Source organism: Sciurus vulgaris (genome assembly GCF_902686455.1).
Source record: "Sciurus vulgaris genome assembly, chromosome: 8".
Lineage (NCBI taxonomy): Eukaryota > Metazoa > Chordata > Mammalia > Rodentia > Sciuridae > Sciurus > Sciurus vulgaris.
Genome location: NC_136468.1, coordinates 110996655 through 111011502, shown reverse-complemented (window position 1 = coordinate 111011502; position 14848 = coordinate 110996655). Strand labels below are relative to the sequence as shown.

Below are 14848 nucleotides of genomic sequence, written 5' to 3'. Positions count from 1 at the left end.
ATTTTGTGTCTTTTATTTTAAAACACAACAAGTTAACAGACAAATTAAGATTTACACTCATGTCTTCTGGAACAAATGTTGTCTGAAGCAGGGCATCCATGAACATAGAATTCCTATTGAAAGTCATTTTCTTTATGAAAGTTACTGTGCAAATATGAAAGATCACGTCGGACCTGTGCTCAAAAGGTTACTTAGTGCCAGTATTTCAACTGAGCTTTTTAGAGTAAGCTTTCCTGAGTAAAGTCTTTCTGTAGATGTAAAACTTGTCTTCTGCTCCCAGTTCCAGATATCCACCCTGGGGTGCTTTTCTGTCTTTCTTTCATAGATTATTAATAGTCTTGGCTTGGCTCATTTGTTTCAAAGTAAAAGATTAAGAACTGGGATATAGTTAGGAGCTTGTTGTGAGAGTGGGGTGAACAGATAAAGAGCCACGCAGTGAGAATTGCAGCAGTGGCCACGGACAGAAAGGGCCAAGTTGCTGACTTGGACCTGGGGACAGGAAGGGACAGTGAGTGGTATTCTTCTCCTGGGACACAGAGAGGGTGGTGTGCAGTGTTTTTGGGAGTGGTGTTGAAATAGGTTGGGTGTGAGTTTATAAGTCCTTGTGTGTCAGAAGGGGCAGAGAGGGAGGGGAGGCAAACCAGGGCAGGGACAAATGGAGATCCTTCTCTGGAGAGGACAGGTGCCCAGCTGCAGAGACAGGTGAGGAATTGCTGTGAAGGAGGTGGTATTTGAGGCGACAATAAGGTATGATAAAGGGGAAGCTTATAGGTAGAGGAAGAGCACCAAGAATAGATGATTGAGGAAGACCCCACTGACAGGTGACCAATGCCCAGACAGCCGCTCCAGGTGGAATTGGCATCCCCAGAGAAATGAGTGCCAGGTGCATGAACTGGATGGGTCAGTGACACTCTTAAAAATAAATGTCTAAAATAGGTTTTATGAGGAGTTGGAATTCCAAGATCACTGGAGCATTTAGGTATTTTGGGAATTGTATTTGATTATCAAACTATTTAGGCAAGTTAACTATTTTCAAGTAAGTAAAATTAGTAGAGCTTCTCTCTGGTGAAGCTTGTCATTCATTTTTAGCATCTTAATTTTAAATGCCAGCTAGATCTAGCCACTATAAATATGCAGCAGATGTAGCTGCCCAGCCACTCAGACAGGCAGGAGCTAACAATCCAGGGGCAGTTTTCAGTCTGAAAGCAAAACCCCGCTATTGGAAGGTAAGTGAGCCCCAGGTCCTTATTGCCTAATGACTACGTTTTTCAGGAACGTCATTGTAGATACAGGTTTCTACTTTGGTCAATGGGGAATTTTAGGGGGTAGTATCTACTGTGTCATTACTTGAGGGTTAGTATCCTATGTGAAAAAGTGCTGATGTGTCAAGACCTTAAGCTAGAACGCATGTGAACAACTTAAAAAGAATATATAGGTTTGTACATTTTGAGGTGATTTTTCAGTCACTTAGCATTTGACTTTTGTTCCTAAAATTGAGAATGTTGTTTTTGTCATCAGTGTGTCATCATTGCTGTTTGTGTGGTGCTCCATAGGTGAAAGGTCAGGCACAACTGGACCTGTATGATGTGAAGTCCTGTGGTGTCTTCCTTTTTATCGCAGGCTGTGGCAGACTTGGGAGTTGCCTGAACTCTCTCTCAGCTTGCCTTGGGCTTTCATTCAGAGGAACACTCCCAGGCACAAGCTTTTGTGTGAAAACACCTGGAAAGCTGGCATCCTTTGTGTGGGTGCCTCAGGTCCTGCTGGTCCGACATTTGCAGTCCTTTGCCTGTGTGATTGCTTTAGATGCCTGAGCATAGTTTCACTGGCATTTTAGGATCTGGAATGGAAACTGAAGATCCTCAGATTAGTTTCTTTCCTGTGTGTGTTTTGAACGATCTGAACATTCCTTCTCAAAGTTCCAAATTAAAGTGATTATTTTTCTTTTCATAACCCATGGTGGAGTGTTAAACAAGCAAAAATTATTTATAATCTTACTATAAATAATCTATTATTTATAATCTTATTATAATTTATTATTTAGAACTTATGTTTGATATTTTGTGATTCTGGCTTCTTTGGAGGGAGAGCAGTAGAGTTAAGGATAAGGATCGATCTTGGAATTGGACTGCCTGGGATTGAACACACCACCTGTGAGTATGAGGCTCTGCTGAGTTGCACTTGTGCTCACTTCCCATGGACTGTAAAAGGAGATAAAATCTACCCTTTTGGAAGAAGTCCTAACTTAAGGAGGCATGCACACCTGTGACCACAGGGTCCTTAGGGATCTGCAAGTTTAAAGCAGTAGAAACTATATATCTGCCCTGATTGGGAATGAGTTAGTTTGAAATGTATTTATTTCCATGTATTTGACAACCTTTGCCTGAGGGCCATGCTCAGAATGTGGTTTTCAGTTTCAGTTTCTCTGACACCAACTTTGAATTTATAATCAATGTTGATAAAATCTGATTGCAGAATCCTAGTATGAACACTTGTTTTTTCCTCCTCCATCTTTTTCAGTTTCCTCCCCATCACTTAAGTAGACTATTACGTATTTGTAGTTTGTAGCAACTCAGCTTTGTTTTCCTTAAATATTTAATTTAGGTTTAGAGAAAATACTAATACTCTCTCTTTGTAACCATTGTCTTCTATAGAGTTTTATGTAAGGGGCTGGAGGTGTGGTTGAGTGTAGAGCATTTGTCGAGCATGCACAAGGCTCTGGATTACATTCCCAGCATCATCCTCCCCAAATATATGCATAATATTCAAATAGTGTGATTAAAGAAGTTAAACTACTGGCCTGGGGGTGGGGCTTGGGAATAACAGTTGTCTCTTGGTGAATGTATCCCACACAAATGGGAACAGAAGTGACCCAACTCACTGGAGAGTAGCTAGTTAGCACCAGTCCATGTGTTGTGTTTTATAGACAGAATGGAAAAAAGCATTAAAGGAAGTAGTGTACTGGGAGAGGCAGACCCTGAAGGTGGACGATCTACATCCTTGAGAGCCTTGTGTGCCCTACAGAACTTTTGGGTTTTGTCCTAGGTCAGGAGTCAGCAGACATTTTCTGCAAAGGGTCAGGTAGCAGATGTTTCCAGCTTTGAGGGCCACTTGGCTCTGAATGACTCCTAACTCTGCAGAAAACACAACCACAGACCAAAATGTAAAGGAACCATGGCTGAGTTGCAATGTGTCTTTATTTACGGACATTAGAAATCTGCATGTCATGAAATTTCATGTGTCAGAATTATTGTTATTCTCTTGTTTTTATCCTCCAACCATTTTAAAGTTGTGAAAACACATTCTTACCCTGGCTACACATGGACTCAGTGGGCTGGGGTTTATAGCCCCCTAAGAGACTGAGTCCCTGCTCTCCAGAACATGTCATTGAACTGGAGAAATCCAATCTGATCCACTGTCTTATGCCTGGTATGAGTGTATGTGTTCTTTTATGTTAATTTTAGTCCATCCATTTTGTTTAATTATTTTTATTGTGACAAGAACACCTAATGTGAGATCCACCCTCACAGATTTTAAGCATACAAAACAGTATTATTGACTACTGCAATGTTGTGCAGCAGATCTCTGGAACTTAATCATCTTGCACAACTGAAACTTCACATGCACGGAACAGCAACTCCCCATTTCCTCTTCCTGGCAACTGTCCTTCTATTCTCTGGTGCTATGAGTTTGACTATTTAGCAACCTCATATAAATGGAATTATGTAGAATTTGTTTTTCTGTGACCAACTCATTTCTTTTAGAATAGTGTTCTCTAGGTCCCTCTATATTGTTTCACATTTCCAGATTTTCTTCCCTTTTTAAGGCTGAATAATTCTCCATTACATGTGCCACATATTGTTTATCCATCCCTTGATGGACATTTATATTGTTTCCACATCATGGCTATTGTGGGAATAATACAGTAATGAAAATGAGTGCAGATACTTCTTTGAGATCTGATTTCACTTCTTTTGGATTCTCTGATGTGAGATTATTAGCTAATTATGGCCTATTTTTACTTTTTCAGAGAAACCTGCATGTTTTTTCCTTGGTGATTGTTCTATTTTACAGTTGTGTGGATAGTGTACAAACATTCCAGTCTCTCCACATTCTCACCAACACTTCTTTTTTTTTTCAATTTTAATAATAATCATTCTAACAGGCATGGGGTGGTATCTTGTGATTTTGATTTGCATTTCTCCAATGCTTATCGATACTGAACACCTTTTCATAACCTGCTATTTGTATTTCCTCTTCAGAGAAATATCTATTCCAGTCCTTGAAAGATCTTGAGAGTTCTAGAAGGTAGGTTGAGGTGGATTGCTACATCAGACCTGTGATACAGAGCTGCTCTACCATCTTCTTGGCAACTGCTTCCTGCTGCCTCAAACTCTTAGTTCTCACACTGTGCTCAGCATCAACCAGGATGCTTTGTAATATTCAGAAATCATGGTGTACTAGAGAAACCACATTTGTAAGGAGCTTTCTAGGTGCAAAGAAGCGCACCAAAACTTGAGAACCAATGCAGAACCAGTGTATGCAGATGTGCAGATCTGTCTGATCACATTAGGGAATCCCTGCAGTGGAAGAATTTCTGTGGACCTGAAAGGATAAATAGGATTTAGGTTGCTTCTAAGGAGGAGAAGAGGCCTGCCTATATCCCTCAGTTGATGAGCTCCTACCTTGTGTCTACAGAAATAATTAAATTTAGCAAAAACTGATAAGAAGATTCTAGTACCATGTGTTGGGAACAAATATATATATACGCACACATACACACATGTTTCTAAAATCTGATATTCTTTGTTTCTTTAAAATTGAATAATACAATTATTGGGGCACATCGTAATTACTGAGCAAATTGCCATCAAATCATTATTGAGGAAAAGACCTTTGAATCTCTCACATATCCTCGAGGGTAATTTTAGTTTCTGTATTTATTCTCTCATTTTTTAGCACCTCTATTTTCTCTGGATATATTCTCCTATTAAACTGCAGTCTCAAGGTTAGATCTGACAGCAGGATATTAAGTTTACATTAGTACACTGCCTTTCCCAGGAGTATTTGTATTTGCATTATCTCTTGTTTACCCTAGGAAAGACTTTGTGTCTTCTAACAATGATTCAAGTGTAAGCAAGCCAGATGTTTTTGTCTTCTGCCAGAATTCACACTATGTTTACTTAACCTCTTTTCCCCCTGAAACTCCTGAAACAGTGCCTGGCACACAGTAGGCACATAATAAATATACAAATGAATGAATTGATTGAGGAAATTCAGGACTCTAACCAAGAATTTGTGCCTCGGGAGGAAATCTCTCATTTTGAAGTCTTTTTGATCGAGACTGCTCTTACCACCTCTGAGCTAGTCCTGGCTCTGAGCTTTGCTGTTTTGGGGCTGTATAAAAATTTTCTACAGTAAATATATTTTCTTCTCCTCTGAATAGTGTGCAAAATTTGCTTCAGCCAAGCAACACGTACTCATACAGGTGCCCAACTCACCCACCATTGGAGGTTATGCTTGGCAAAAGCATTTGTGGAACAACACAGGTGTTTTATAGCTCAAGTCCATTTCAGAGGGTGTATAAACAGACTTCAGAGGGGAACACTTCCCTTGGGAACTTCCATTTTGGCACCTCTATATTTCATAATTTGCTGACTTGGTTAAGTTCAGCCAGAGGGGAAGAGGAGCTGCCCATTAGGAACTGTTCTGCTCTTTGTCCGTACATCTTCAGCTAGCCTAGGATTTTCATTGTGACAGATCTTCAGTGAGACAGAGCACACATTATCTCTCAACCAAAGATTCTTAGATGATGGAGTGTGCTAGTGTAACTGTGAATGTCGATTTTTTTTTAATTGAAATAATAAACAGACTGAAAGGAAGGGTTGATTTAAAAAAAAATGGAAAAAAGTAAAAGTAAGTTTCTTTTTTCTGATACTTCACAAAATAAAGATTTATTATGGTGAGACCAAGACGTTCTTGCATATGCCGTCCTTTGCTTTAAGCTAAATAAGTTTTTTGTGTTTACCTGGAAGCTGTGAAGGAGCAGGGAAGCTGTGGATGGAGCAGGGAACTGGTGCACGGGGCTCCTGAGCTTGACCGCTGTGCACTATGTGCAGCTGATGCAACCTAGATCTGCATGCATACCTTGAATTCCAGCCTGATTGTGCCTGACTAGGTGGCAGCTGTATCTTGTTCCTTCTGTCACCAGGTGTCAAACCCTGGCCTCCCTCTACTGTAGCGCATTGCTCTCCTCCTTTCTTTAAGCCACTAATATATGTATGATGTGACTTTAGATCAAACCTACTGCCACTGGTTGCCTGGAGACATAGCAACTCTCTGCAGCCTGCCTCAGTGGCTTGGCTGGAGGCATCCCAGCATGGTACTTGTCTCTGCTCTTCCACCTCATTTCTGCTGTCCCAGGAGTAAGCACACTCCCTGCAGAAGGGTCAGCACTTCACACACTGTTTTCTGGAGAACCTGATTAAGGTATTTTCTCTCTCTCTCTCTCTCTCTCTCTCTCTCTCTCTCTCTCTCTCTCTCTCTCTCTCTCTCTGCTGTGGATGGAACTCAAGACCTTGCTTACACTACCACTCAATCCACATCCCCAACCCTGAAACACTATTTTTAATTCCTAATCTGTATCAGGGTAATATGATAACACCTGCTTCATAGATCTGTGAAGATCAAATAATTTAAACATATATCACACCATCTTGCACAGAGTGGACACCTAAGAACTTGGGAAAATTTTGATTAGTGTTCCCTGTCATTATACAAAGGTAGGGTCAGATAGACTTGGTGAGACTATGTGCACCTGCCGTTCTGCATTGATGGCAACAGTGAGGGAAGGTACTTGGGTCTTGGAAGGGCCAGCACTCCTGTAAGTGAGACAGGGCCATGCTGCAGATGTATTTACTGTGTTTTCCTTTCTGACAAATTACTAGGGATGTTGATGCTGCTTCTCACAGCCCTAGCTCTAGAACACTTATTTGAAGTCAAATCCCTGGTGGCTATATACTACTTGCCTTCCTGCAGTGATGAGGAAAAAGTCTTCTTTATTGAGAATGGACAAGAATGAAATTCCAAATGACACCGGAACCCTAGAGCCAGCCCCTGATGGGGAGGGTACTCATTCTACCGCTAAGACCACAGCAGGGATTCCTTACTTGCTCATTTGTTAGAGCTGTAATCTCTAGAGTGGAGGTGTGGCCCCCTAGTGTGTACCTTATGCTCCATCGGGTTTGGGAAGAAAATATTTATTTTTATAGCTTATTTCTAAAGTTCTATTTTGGAATAATTTCTGTAATGTTTCATAAGATACTAGTAGGGTATATAGAATTTACAGATAATTAAATGCACAAAAATGTCAGTAGAGGCTAAAAGTTTTTTCAGACAGGTTCATGTGTGGAGACTACCTTGCCCTTGCTCAGCAGCAGGATGGCTGTTGTCATTTGATTGGACTCATGGAGTTGTTTTGTCTCCAGTTTGTTTGTGTGCCCCAGGGCCTGACCCCCCTCAGCCCAGAGTGCTTACCTGGTTAGCTGAAAATACTTCAGACAGTGGTTTATAACAGGGAGTCAGGAAAGTGTACCAGGGTTGACATTATTTTAAAAAGTAGAAACAGGACTGGGGTTATTTCTCAGTGGTAAAGTACTTGCCTGGCAGGTGTACGAAGCCCTGTGAATCCCCAGCATTACCAAAAAAAGAAAAGAAAATAGAAAAAATAACACTAGTTTCAAATTTTTATTTACTGTAAAACCACATTTAAGCAAGTAGAGTGTTTTTTTTTTTTGTTTTTGTTTTTTTTTTGCACTTCATTTTTTTTGGTACTGGGAATTGAACTCAGGGGTACTCCACCACTGAGCCACACCCCCAGCCCTCTTTTGTATTTTATTTAGAGACAGGGTCTCTCTGAGTTGCTTGGCACCTCACTTTTGATGAAGCTGGCTTTGAATTTGCCATCCTGCCTCAGCCTCCCAAGCCTCTGGGATTACAGGTGTGCGCCACCGCACCTGGCTTATTGCAATTTTTGTTTGATTATTTTCCTCTTAACACTGCCTCTGCATGGCTCCACCTTATGGAGACAGATAGTGGTGAGAAGAGGGTTTTACAAAAATTTAGAGGCTAGCTGGGCCAGGTGACTCATGCCTGTAATTCCCTCAGCAATTTAGCAAGGCCCTGTACATCTTAATGAGACCCTGTCTCAAAATAAAAAGAAAGGGCTGGGATGCAGCTCAGTGGTTAAGCACCCTTAGGATCAGTTTCCAGTACCAAAACAAAAAACAAATTAAGAGGTTATCTTTGACCACTTTGGGGTTCATTACATAACCCTTCTGGAAATATGATGTGAACAAGGTGATACATTTTTTATTTGCAATAATTTATTATTCAGTTTAGCTCCATAAAAAAATCACAGGTTGAAATTAAGAAGCCTAGGAACATGGATGTTAAAATGTAAATAAATAGGGGCTATACTAAATATGGGTCTCATTTTGCAAATTTGCTTTTCTACATTCCTCCCAAAGCTGGTAAGTTGAATTATCTAAATAAAAGTGTTGCCTTCCTTGGTCTTGGTGTACATACAGCTCAAAACCAAGTAAAACATAGTTACATGCTGGTGCCACCCATCTCCCTGGAATTTCTTTTGCTTTCCATTTGTGGGAAATGAAAACTGTCCTCACACACACACTGTGTTATTTGTGTAGAATGGTTTGCATGCTATAACCTGAAAAGCTATTTTTCTTTCCCACTTAAATTAGAGCCAACTGATCTTTAAATAAAAATAAGAGTAAAAAAATCAGTTCCTAAGTGCAGCTTTGGTCAGTTATATAGTTAAATTTCTTTATTTTGCTATACATTTGCTTTTCATACAGAAAAGGAAAAATTTATTATTTTGTATTTGTCCACATATAACATTGTTACTCACCAAATTAAAATATTTTAACAAGATCTCTCACTAGTTACTTAAAGTGTCAAAAACTGTCTTTCTGTCTAATGAATTATATTAACCCAAGAAAGCTTGTGAGGTTATACATTACTGTGTAGAGGATTTTAAGTAGTTAGAAAAATGGTAGGGAAACCCGGGATACTGAATCACGTCTAATCCTAGTTTCTTGTTATAAGTTCACAGGTAAATTTTCATGTGATGGAAATCATCTGATGGCTATTTCCTCAGGATTCGATACTGGATGTACATTTTCTTACATGGTAAAAAAATCTGCCAATTCACATCTACAGTTAAATCCGTGTGGACTTTGAACTCATCATAGAAGTCAGAGAGCCACAGCAGGGAGGGAGGGTTACAGAAGGAACAAACAGCAGCCTCCCTGGCAGCAGGAGGCTGTCTGACCCTCACTCCCCACCCTTCCTCTCTCTGGGCAGGTAAGGCATCCGGTACATGCCAGGGTGCTCTCAGGTAGTCGGATTCCGCAGGTAGCTCTGGCGGCAGTGCAGTCTCTCCCTTCACACTCCTCTGTGCACCCACATTTTGGATCTTCAGACTGACATAAGTTCTGCTCCCAGGACTTCAAACAACCTGCTTTCTACCTGTACCTTGCTGCAGCAAAGGTGAGACCTGCCACCATCCAGTCACTGCCTGGTGGACTTTCTGTCCTAATCCTCTCGGCCGTTTGTCTGTTGGGTATAGCTGGTTTACTGGGGTCAGCAGCTGCAGGACCAGCCCCACTCTGGGTTCTCTGGAATCCAGTTCCTCTGGTTCTTCCCTGTGTCTGCAGATTTCCTTAAGTCCCAACCTTGTGTTCAGTGTCCGTATACTGGGATGGGGATACAAATGCCATATTAACCTGAGGACTGGGAACTTGGAAAAAGAGTAAGAAATGCCTCTGAAGTTCTCCTTGTTGGATTTTCTTTAGTGGGGCCTTAGAAGTGCTGCTGTGTGTTGTCCAACCCTGGGCTGCTGTCACATGCCCCTTTAGAAGGACCTCACGATAGAAATAATACTGTGATTAATCTGCTGAGGCCCAAGAGGTCTCCTAGACATTCTGGGACTGGAAGGAAGGTAGGACGTGATTCCTACAATTTATTTGTGGAACTAAAGGTTTCTTTGATTTCTATAGTTTATTTATGGAGCATTTCATTATAGATATGAAATTTAGTTTCACACACATGTATGTAAAAGCAACCCTCTGTGAGTCTTTACGTTTTTTTGTTTCATCCTATACTCATTTGCTTCCACCCCACTTGGAGTGTTTTGATGTCACCAACTTAATGTACAGTTAAAGCATCTGGTTCTTTTTGCGTCAAATGTTATTGCTTTTAAAAAATTACACTATATTTTATTTGCAATTAGCATCTTATGGTAACTGAGCTGAGACAGACCTGTTAGAGTCCTGGTTCCATCCCTTACTGAGTATGTTTTCTTTTGACAGTTACTTAATCTAAGTCTCAATTTCATTTTTTTTTTTTTTTTTTTTGCAAAAATAGAATAATAGCACCTCCCTCGTGGGCTGTCATGAAAACAGAGTGAGACACTGTGTTTATGTGCCTACCATAGCTCCAAACTTACGTTAGCGTTCCATCGACAGTAACTGTTTTCCTTTGAAATGGGGATAATACTCCTTATGTCAACTACTTTTGTAGAGGGATCATTATGAAATGTTTGGTAGTTGCCAAAAAGGTGTTCAGTGACATTAGGATTGTGTCACCGTCGGCAGTACAATCCAACAGGACTGGTCTGGCTGGTTCTTTCTCCCAGGCCTTGCCTGTCAGCCCTTGAACTTGCAGTCAGGCAGGCCAGTGGTGAAATCAGTGAACTCCACAGCCCCACCTGGGAGCTCTTAATCTTCACAGGGATTGAAATTTCAACTGAAAGCACTGACGTGTGGGGTCTGCAGTTTAACACGAGGGGCTTTTGTCTGCTCATCACCTACCAATTTTTTTTTTTTTTTCTTGTCTATGAAGAAGTTATGGTTACCATTGTGAACTTATCCCTGCCAACTTGGTTCTGTCATTGACTCCCTTAATCTTTGAGCCTCAGAATAATCTATGAAGTCTCAACCACATGACTAATTTGAGATCCTATTTGGGGTGGCTGGCATGGGCCATTCTCCTAGGAAAGGCTGGAACCCACTGTGGGGAATGGATTCTGTAGTAGCAGCAGGGCCTAGAGCTGTTAAGATTCCAAACCAGGACTTGGAGAGGCCTCGGAAATCGATTCTGCCCTCCTTGTAACCTACAAGGTGAAGTGACTTGGTGAATGTGACACACATAGAGCACAGTAGGATCAGGGAATGATTGTCAGGGACCAGGTCATGCTGGGAGAGGAAGGAATTGTCATTTGCATGTCCCACTGAGCTCTCACATTCTCTAAACTTCCCCCTCTGCCTCCATCGCCCTGTCTTGGTACAAGACTCCATATACCTCAGCATCCACCCCGCAGATTCCTGGAGGTTGTGTTGGACTCACTGTTGCATGTGGTCCACCCTGTGCCCATTTGTGAAGCCTTGATTCTTAGGCCAGGCCCTTGCCAGCTCTTTCCTGGGCTCCTGAAAGCTTCTCTGATTTCTGTGCTTGGAGCCTCATACTTTGTCATTGATCCCCCACTCGCTGCCAAGAACACATTTTGAATCACATCCCTCTGACCTTCCAGGACCTTGCTTAAAACCATTCATTTGCCCCCTCTTTCTGTCACAGCGCTACCCACGTGCAGCAACCCTGGGAGCACATTAGAATATGGGTCTGTGGGCTTCACCCCAGACTTCACCAGCCGTGTGGTGTGTGCTCACAGCAGTGCTGGGCTGGAGCAGGCATTTTACCCTGTGCCCCAGTGGAGCACAGATGACAGATGATGTTCACGGTTAGGAACTTCTCCAGGGGTTGCCCTCTGGAAGTAATCCCATGATTCTCTGCTATTACTAAGAACCTTGCTGTTGAGACCTCAAGTGCCGAGATTTCTCTCCTGACATGTAAGTTCTGATTGATTTGGTCTTGCTTTGCCCCAGCCTATTGGGTGGAACTCTTAACTCCTTTTTCCAGATGTAGCCCAAGTCTCTTCTCCTCCCACCTGAGCATGTTTTCAGGCTCCTCTGAAGACTTGCTGGTTCCTCTGTGGCCTAGTGATCTTCTTTTGGGGCTCCTGGCACCCACTTCAGCCCTGCTCTGTGGGATAATGAGTCCCAAGAGGGAGGGTCACCTTTGCCATTGTGTCCCAGCACTTGCCCCCTCAGAGCTATTGAATAGATGCTGCCCCAGCTGCTTGTTAAGGTTTTACTATTGTGTCTGAATATATATTTATCACTTCAGTGACCTTGCTTTTTTCTCCAAAGTTGGTATGACAGTGATTAAGATGAGGCAGTCACCTCAGTGCCTGGTTGGTGCCTGGGCACAGTGCTTGGCTTGACTTGGCACAGTTTCTCTACTTCTGCCTTCCACCAACATCCTCATGCATGGCCCTTCCTAGCAAAGTTGTTGGCCATCATTGTCACACTAAGTCCTGAGTGCCACTCACCGTGACACTGTCAGTACAACTTTTTTTCTACTTACTTTTGATTCCAATGACTCTTCTTTCCTTCAGAGTTCCTCTTCTGACCTCCTTGGTCAAGGCCCTCTCAGACTGCTTTGAAGACTTTTATTCTCACACTGAAGCTATTGGGGTTCCCCACGCTTGCTCCTCACCCAGCTTCTGTTCTTATGCTTTATGTTCTTCCCAGGGCATGTGGCCTCCCAGGAGGGCAGGGCTTGCTGTCAGACAGCACTTCCTGCCATGAGCCTTGGGCAAGGCATTGCTCTCAGTGGAAGGACACCAGGTGAAGCAGCAGAGGATATGTCCAGTCTAGTCTGAAAGTGAGTATGGCCAGTAGAGTCGTTGTTCCCAAGACTTTGATGGTCTCCCACTGTCACCTCTAGCTCTCTCTCCTCACCTGTCCTCTGAGCAGCTTAGGATTTACCCTTCCAACATGTCTCTAAATAGTACCATCCAGGAATCTACATTGAGCTAACTCCAAACTGGGCTTGACAAATGGGGTCCTGCCACACTCGCTGGCAAGTGAGGAGGTCATCTGGGTTTCCTTTCTTCATTTAGACATCAACTCTTCCACTTGATATCTCATCACACAGCAGTGTGCTCAGTTCAGACAAAGTCTCCATTGGCGTTGTGGACTTCTGCAGTTGCTTTTCAATCCTAGTCTCACCAACCTTGTACACCTGGGAATGGAGCCATAAACATGACAGACATGGTCACCCCCAACCCTGATGTGATATGTTCTGGTGGGGCATATAGTAAATATTTAAACAAACATAGAATGCGGTTTCAGGAAATAAATGGATTGGAAGAGAGATACGATGACTGCTCTTTGGGGGTTGTCTTTGTACATGGGACACAGTGAAGAGAGGAGTGAGCCTTGCTGCTAGGGTGTGGGACAGCAGGCACAAGTGTCCTGGGGTGCGGCTGAGCTTGGCAGGCATGAGGGGTGGGAAGGCAGTCACAGTCTTTGTGGAGACTGCATAAGGTAGGATAGGAGAGGTGAGCAGCAGTGTGGAAGTGGGTTTGAAGTTTTTCTAGTTCATGAGCTGCTCTCATAAAAGAAAGGCAAGATGTGCTTTGAGCCCACCCTCTCGTGCTTCCAGAGAAGTCATGGCTAAATACTAATGAATGATATAATTTCTCTGCCCAGAGTGTTCAGTGGGTTTTCTCTCATCTCTGGGTCCTGACTTTGTTTCCTCATCCCCACATCCCTCCCCACAGACCCAGCTGCACACGGTCAGTCCCCAGCTGTAGCATCCCTGCAATCCAAGCTGGTCACGTGCCCGTGACCATCCCCATCTTCTTTTCTTAGAAACCCTCTTCCCTCCACTTGATGCACATGCCCATCTATGCTCTTTCATCACCCGTTATCTCAACTGGCAGTGTCCTGAGGCTACCACTCTCTTCCTGAGGTAGAAAGCATCCTGGCCCTTATCTTGAGCTCTGGGAGCATTTATCCTGAGCCTTTCCACAGTGTGTTTGTTTATATGCATTCCTACAAGTTGCCCAGGATGGGACCAGTCATCTTCATTTGTGCTTATCTAAGTCTATTCCAGAGACTGGGCCATAGAAAAGAATTAGCAAATGTCTTCTAAGTGAGCGAATAAACACCCCATAATCTTTCTCTGTTTTCATTTTCAATGCCAACTTTAGATATTTGATTGTTCTATAAATAAGATCCATGAAAGCCATTTTATAATTTGTTTTAGGCGTTTAAAAATACTATATGGTTTTAACTTTGAAGGGAAGACTTGTACTCTTCCAAATAATTACAAGCTCTCAATTTGTTTAGGATAATAAATTGTCGCTCATCTTAATTAAGCAAAGTATTGCTTCTAGTTATAAAAAGTGTATTTCAAAAACAGCCATATTATTTCTAGGGAAAGTAATTTTTGAATTAGCAAATAAATGCAGTATATTTCAGCTGAACAACATATTTCCTTCTTACCATGCCCTTACTGCCAGGGCCTACGCAGTGTGTTTCTCCAGGACATTGGCATTTTAACCTTGGGACATGTGAGGGTTGAATCTGGTGGTGCTTCTCCTCTTTATTGTGACCTGAAAGGGATGTGTCACCAGACACTAAGCTTCTACTGGACTTGTTTAGGTTCTGCTCTTCTGGAATTTCTCAGTCACTCTGAAAATCTTATCTGTATCATATACAATATAATAACAAGTAAAATTAGTCAAGGAAACCTTAACTCTGCCCTGTAGGTAAATTCCCATGTATAGAAAAAGTGGAATTTACCTGAAGCGATAACTCAGGGAAGCAGGCTGTTGGACAGGAAATGTTTTTGAGTTTAACAATGTAGTGAAGTAATCAACCTTCTCATTAGAGCACCTGTCATCACTTAACCAGTTGGAGAC

General features: G+C 42.2%; 1 protein-coding gene across 11 annotated transcripts in view; it reads left to right on the top strand.

The window, feature by feature from the left end:
• Positions 1-14848, top strand: part of COBL (cordon-bleu WH2 repeat protein) — a 264580-nt gene that overhangs the window by 34767 nt on the left and 214965 nt on the right. The window contains exon 1 of one of the 11 annotated variants that reach the window (XM_079150316.1): positions 8973-9567. The exons of the other annotated variants lie outside the window; for them this stretch is intronic. The gene's annotated coding sequence lies outside the window, so the exon portion shown is untranslated. Of the gene's footprint in view, positions 1-8972; positions 9568-14848 lie in introns of those variants that run through there. 11 annotated transcript variants of the gene reach the window in all.